We start from the raw sequence: 7,491 nt of genomic DNA on the forward strand, positions 1-7,491 counted from the left end.
TGACCCAGAATGAAATGATTTAATCCAATCTGACAAACTGAAATGAAATCTTTTGTTTTGATTTTTCCTTTATAGATTTTGGCAAAAATCAACATTGTCCTATGGAAAAAATTGATTTTTTTCCCCTAGAAGCCGCATTTTTTGCTGAAAAAAACATGTAGGAAAAAATTCTCAACTAATTTTAGTAATGCGTATTTAACAGACTAATTTTAAGGCAAATGCTCTGCTGCTTCTGGACCACTAGGGAGTCATGAATCAACCCCACCCTAATCCTTTTACTAGTGATGTGCCCATACATAACTACACTAGCCAGTGTACGTTACACAGGAGCTGACAGACAAAACAAAGTAAGGAGGTCGTGGGGTCATTCTGCTGTAACCACCACCAATACCTTCATAAAGCCCAAGGTCCTATAGCACCCCCTACACACTCAGAGCATAAACCACCATTACCAAAATGTCAGTATTAAGATAATTGGCCACAAACTGTGGGGTGCCCCCTGGTGAAAGTGTCAAAGGAACGTTCGAGGGGGCACACAGCTAGGCCCGTCCAGCCCCCATGGGGGGCAGGAAGGGAGAGCCATGCTTCCATCCCAGACCAGATCCACCCCCAGCCTCACGCCTCCCACAATCCAGTTCAGCAGCCAGTTCTGCTCTGCCTCCAGGCCAGATCCACTCCCAACTTGCTCCGCCCCCATTCCCAGCCCAACTCTGCCCTCATTCCTTCTCCAACCCCAGACTAGCTCTGCCTCTAGCCCCAGCTCCTCCCCCATCCCCAGTTCTGCCCCCAGCTCCGCCTTCAGCCCAAGCTCCACTGCTGAGGAAATCTTGGCTGTGCAGTAATGGAGGGGGGAGAGCACAGACAGATTCCATTAATGAAAAGGGGTGGGCACGAGCAGAAAAGTTTGCGCACCACTGATTTAGATACATACAAATGTGATAGACATCTGTAGGATGGACCCCATCCTGAAAGAAATCTTTCCTGAACCCCCTCTTCTGGCCTTCAAACAAGCCCCCAACTTACCCAAGGTCATCAGAAGAAGAAGAAAGCTCCCCACAGACCAGGACACATCAATTCAAAGCGGCACCAGATCTTGCCAGAACAGACGCAAAACCTTCAGATGTATCTCCATTGCTACAATAAGCAATATCCCCCACAACGCTCTTTTCAAGATCCATGGGTCCTACACATGCCTATCACAATATGTGGTGTACCTTATCCAGTGCACTAAATGCCCCAACAGCAACTATGTGGGTGAAATCAGACAATTGCTACACTCTCGAACGAACTCACTCAGGAAGGTGTTAAAAGACAAGCATACCCTATCACCTGTGGGGGAACACTTTTCAGAGGTCAGATGTAGAGTGAGCGCTATCAGCCCTCATCCTCAAAGGAAACCTGCACAGTGCTTTCAAAAGACAAGCCTGGGACTTAAATTCATAACTTTGCTAGATACTAAAAATCATGGTCTTAATAAAGACACAGATTGGATTTATAGCTTCTTACAACAATCTTTAACTCACTTAACCCCCTTTTTGTCCTATGACTATAAGAGTATGAAAGGGGCACATCACCTTGAATGGTCCCTTAGAATATATGCTAAACTATCTGTTTCACCTTGTATTTAGCTGTGACACTCTTAAGCCATGTCTACACTAGAGACCTTACAGCAGCACTGCTGTACTGATGCAGCTACGCCACTGTAAGTTCTCCCTTGTAGCTGCTCTATGCCGGCAGGAGAGAGCTCTTTCATCAACATAATTAAACTACCTCCAATAAGTGGCAGTAGCTATGTTGGTGGGAGAGCGTCTCCACTGACATAGCGCTTTCCACATCAGCGTTTGTCAGTGTAATTTATGTCGCTCAGTGGGGTGTTTTTTCACACCCGATTGACGTAAGTTATACCGACAAAAGTGCTAGTGTAGACATAGCCTTAGTACCTTTTCCAGACCTGAAGAAGAGCTCTGTGTAGCTCGAAAGCTTGTCTCTCTCACCAACAGAAGTTGGTCCAATTAAAGGTATTACCTCACCCACCTTGTCTCTCTAATATCCTGAGACCAACATGGCCACAACACTGCATGCATAGCTTCTTGCATGACCCTCATCATCATAGTATCTGAGGAACTCCCAGACATTAATGAGGATTATTATTGGATTTTTCTCTTCACAACACCCTGCATAGTAGGGGGGACTATTAGCTCCCTTTTATAGAGTTAATCCAGACCTTAAATCCAGATGTCTTGAGTTCAAGTCCTGTGTCCTTTCCACTAGACTAGTGTTTCTCAACTTTCCTGTGTTGACAACCCCCTTTGGACTTAAAAAAATGACCCTCCTACTAAGACTGGAAAAGATGGGGGCTCAAGCAGCCACCTGGGGCTGACAGCCTGAGCCCATGACTCCCCTAAACCCAGGTTGAGAAACACTGCACTAGACCAACCATCCTACCCTACCACATACAAGAGCATGGATTCAAGACTCAGTTGTCAGAGATGCTGTTTAGCTGGAATAAAACTATTCCTCTTTTTAACTGATGCAGTGGGATAAGCTGAATAGAATCCAATCTTCTAGCCTTGAAAAGCCGAATTACTTTCCTACAAGCAGCCTCCAGTAATTCATTTATCACTGTTCCTGGAGTGGAAATGGATTAAATACTTTTTTTGCAGGGAGATGGTGAGCACAAATTTAGGCTCACCAGTTTCTCTGTTATAAGAGGCCTCCGCAATTTAATTAATACATATTTTAAAAACCAAAAAACAAAGGCTTTTGTATCTCCAGCTTCTCCCTGTTTTCTCAGCAACCACATTCTTTATCTTCTAATTCTCCAGTCTTAATTTGAATAGCCGTATTGTCCTTTACTATCTTCACTGGGTTCAGATTCTGATGTCTTTGCTCCCTTTCGGTATCGTTCCTCACTTGGTTGGGACTTCTTGTGGAATATGAGCAAGGGTATCAGATTCTCACCCAATAAGAATTTCATGCTCAGATGTCATTGCTTCCAAGTCAGTCACTCTGTTTTAAATCTTTCATTTTCAGCTATCGTTTGGATTCATCCATTTTTCATCTTTCTGTTCCTTTCCTGCAAGATGCTAAATGCCCCCTAAACTTATCTGAGTAGCAGCCATGTTTTCTGCTGTATCTTGTACAGCCCTAACATGAGATCAGAGCTTACCAAATAATAGATAGTAGCGTTGCTGGAACAGCCTTCCATTTCTTGTCTGCCAAGCATCCTTTTTTCTCCTTCATTTAAAAAATCCTCCTTAGAAACCACATGTCCATGAATCATTCATAATTTACTGTGGCATATTGAGGACTGTTTTGCAGTTGCAAGCTATCACTTTAGGAGATGGGGGTGGGGTTTCTTGGTCCTGCTTGCAAGGGGCTCTGTGGGGAAGCATGCAGTCAGTCGATCTGGAAAGAGCCTGCCTGGAATAAGGTGGGCTGAGTTTTGCCTCCTCTTTACATAAGCGGGAGGAATAGTCCCGCTCTTGTGAAGAACTTTCCTGGCTTCGGCACTACCCCAGTGAAGTGGGCTAGCGAAAGGATCTGAGTCCTCGCTCCCACTTCCTTTACCCAGTGGCCTCCCTGCCCTTGAGGACTCTCCTTCCACTCTCCTGTCTGGCAGAGTCCTTGTAACCTCAACAAGGCTGGGCCCAGGATTCCTGGGGGGCTCGACCCCCAACCCTGCTGTGGTCACCTAGGCCACGGGCTAGGGTGTCCCCACTCCAGGGTACTCTGCACTGGGCACTTCTCTGACCCACTGACCATTACATACAAGTTAAAGCAAATGCAAGTTATTTAATCAACAATTAATTTTAAAAAGAATAAGGAATAATGGAAAAGGTTACAGGAAACACATCGACCTGCTCTGTGGCAGGGAACATCCCAAACAGTGTCTCTGGAATGTCCGGGCAGTTCACAGTCTGTTCCTTGCAAGTCCCAGGCCTTCTTCTCAGGCCCTGGCTGTGCTGCAGGGATGCTGGGGGTTGGACACTTGCTCTGGTGGTGGCCACACGCTCTTGGGCTCTAAGTGGTAGGACCCTTCTTCCCAGCGTCGCCCCCGCCCTGTCGGGGTTATGATCCAAGCCTGGCCTGCAGAGCCCCTTGGCTGAGATGTCTCCCTGTGCTGGGCCTGCTGCCCAGGGTCCCCTTCAGTCTCCCCAGCTGCACCACTCAGTCTCTGCACTGCAGCTCTGCCTCCAGCTCCCTGGGCTGCTTCTCTGGCCCCTCTGCCTCTGGTTGCTGCAGCTCTGCTCCCAGGACAGGTCTGCTCTGCAGGCTGCTTCTGTGACTCTGCTCCCAGCACTGACCTGCTTCCTGGGCTGTTTTTCTGGCCCCTCTTGCTCTGGTTGCTGCAGCTCTCCTCCCAGGGCAAGTCTGCTCTCTCTGGGCTGTGCCTCTAGCTTTGGGGCTGCAGCTCTGCTCCCAGGACAGGTCTGCTCTCTCTGGACTGCTTTTCTGGTCCCTCTAGATCTGGTACAGCTCTGCTCCCCAGCTTAGCTTGGGCCTCTGCTTTCTCCTTATCTCAGTCCCACTCTGTCTGACCCAGGCATATCCAGCTCACACGGAAGACGGGACCTCCCTGACTCCCTGATTAGCCTGCTCGGCCTGTCATTCAGGCTGACCTGGAGCATTGGCTTCTCCCTATTGTTCCTGGGGGCTGTCAGTCTCAGGGTCCTGATTCCCCATCAACCCTTCCCCCTTTTTAGTACTGGGAGCTAGCAACTAAAACACCCCCACTGAATGTTAGTAAGGGGGCAACAGTCCCCTTATATTTAGGGAACAGATATTTGTCTAGGTTTGCAACAGACTACATAAAAAGCACTAGCGAAATCAGTACAAACTAAAATTTCATACAGACAATGACTTGTTTATGCTGCTCTATATCCAGTACACTGAAATGTAAGTACAATATTTATATTCCAATTGATTTATTTTATAATTATATAGTAAAAATGAGAAAATAAGCAATTTTTCAGTAATAGTGTGCTGGGACACTTGTATTTTTATATCTGATTTTTTCAGCAAGTAGTTTTTAAGTGAGGTGAAACTTGGGGGTATGCAAAACAAATCAGCCTCCTGAAAAGGGTACATTAATCTGGAAAGGCTGAGAACCACTGGTTCAGATAGTTACTGTCACTAAGAATGGCATTCAAATTAATATGCACCTGTTCAGAGGTCCATCAAATAGCTATTTTAACTGCAGGTCTCTGAACAGAACACAGGAGTGAGATGGTCATTCCAAAGGAGACAGAAATATTTCTGGAAAATGTGTTTTAATCAATAGCAATAACTAAGTGCCAGGCCAAGTGAAGAGTATGAATATTTCTAAACAAATATTGAAGAAAAATATCAAGTACTATACTGTGGTCATTTAGAAAAATGTTGATTGTCTCCAAAGCATTAGCAGAGCAAAAAATTGGCTAGGAGCAGACTACAAGAAGATCTTGGAGAGGTTTAGATACTTATACTGTTACTGTTACTGCTATAAAAATAAACAAGGGATTCGTCTACATGATGGATGAAGGAGGCCGCAAATTTCACTCAAAGAAGTAGGTCAGTCTTTTAATGTCGTAAAAACATGAATTATGTATTACTCAATATAGGGTCCCCCAAATCATAATATATGAGCACCTCCCTTTATAGATTTATTCTCACAACACCTTTCTGAAAAAGTAAAGCATTATCTCCATTTTATAGGTGGAGAATTTTAGGCACAGGGAGACTAGTGACCTGCCCATAGTCACATAGGAAGCTTGAGACAGCCAGGAACTGAACTCTGGATCTTCCAAGTCCTCATCCTCTCAAGTTTTGGGACTCACCCCCTCCCGCTCTACAACCTATGTATCTCTTCTTTCTCCACGTAACAAAATAACCTCTTATGAGCTGATTCTAATACAATGATCATCACCATAATATCTGAGTGCCTTGTATATATTAAAGGCAGAACTGCAAAATATCGTGATGGGAAGCAAAGATAGGAAGAATAGTAAGAGGCCACTATGTCTCCATTGGAGCTAGTTAATGGCCTGAAAATCAAAAAGGAATCCTACAAAGAGTGGAAACGTGGACAAATTGCTAAGGAGGAGTACAAAAGAACAGCAGAACTACTTAGGAACAAAACCAGAAAGGTCAAGACACAAAATGAGTTACACCTAGCAACAGACATGAAAGGCAATAAGAAGAGCTTCTTTAAATACATTAGGAGCTAGAGAGAGATGAAGGAAAGTGTGGATCCTTTACTTAGCAGGGAAGGAGAACTAATAACTGATGGAAAAAGAGGAGGCGTTTAATGCCCATTTTTCTTCAGTCTTCACTAAAATGGTTAATGGTGACCACATACTCAGTACAATTAATATTAACAACAAGGGGGAATGCAAGCCAAAATAGGGAAAGAATAGGTTAAAGGATATTTAGATAAGATAGATTTATCCAAGTCGACAGGGCCTGATGAAACCCATCCTAGCGTACTTAAGGAACTAGCTGAAGCAATCCCAGAACCATTAACTATTATCTTCGAGAACTCCTGGAGGATGGGAACGGTCCTAGAGGACTGGAGAAAGACAAATATAGTACCTCAGAGGACCTGGGGAACTATAGACCAGTCAGCTAACTTTGGTATCTGGAAAGATACTGGAAAAAATTATTAAACAATCGATTTGTAAGCACCTGGAAGATAATAGGGCTATAAGAAATAGCCCGCATGGATTTGTCAAGAACAAACCATGCCAAATGAACCTAATTTTCTGCTTTAACAGCATTGCTGGCTCAGTGGATGGGGAGAAGCAGTAGATGTCGTATATATCTTGATTTGTAGTAAGGATTTTGTTACAGTTCTACATGACATTCTCATAAGCAAACTTGGCAAATGTAGTCTAGAGGAAATTGCTATAAAGTGGGTGCACAGCAAGTTGCAAGATTGTACTCAAAGAGTAGTTGATTGATCATTGATTCCCTGTCAACCTGGGCAGCTGTATATGGAGGAGTCACACCAGGGTCCGTCTTGGGTCAGGTACTAGTCAATATTTTCATTAATAACTTGGATAATGGAGTGAAGAGTGTGCTTATAAAATTTGCAGATGACACCAAGTTGGCAGGGGTTGCAAGCACTCTGGAGGACAGGATTAGAATTCAAAATGACCATGACAAATTGGAGAATTGGTTTGAATTCAACAAGATTAAATTCAATAAAGATACAGTAGAACCTCAGAGTTACAAACACCATGGGAATAGAGGTTGTTGTACTCTGAAATGTTCATAATTCTGAGCAAAATGTTGTGGTTGTTCTTTCAAAAGTTTACAACTGAACATTGACTTAATACAGCTTTGAAACTTTACTGTGCAGAAGAAAAATGCTCCTTTCCCTTTGTTTTGTTAGTAGTTTCTGTTTAACACAGTGTTGTATTGTATTGGTTTATTTATTTTCGTTTCTGATGCTGCCTGATTTCATACTTCGCTTCCAAATGAGGTGTGTGGGTTAATATGTTGTTCAGA

The sequence above is a fragment of the Dermochelys coriacea genome, chromosome 2 (assembly GCF_009764565.3).
Source record: "Dermochelys coriacea isolate rDerCor1 chromosome 2, rDerCor1.pri.v4, whole genome shotgun sequence".
Taxonomy (NCBI): domain Eukaryota; kingdom Metazoa; phylum Chordata; order Testudines; family Dermochelyidae; genus Dermochelys; species Dermochelys coriacea.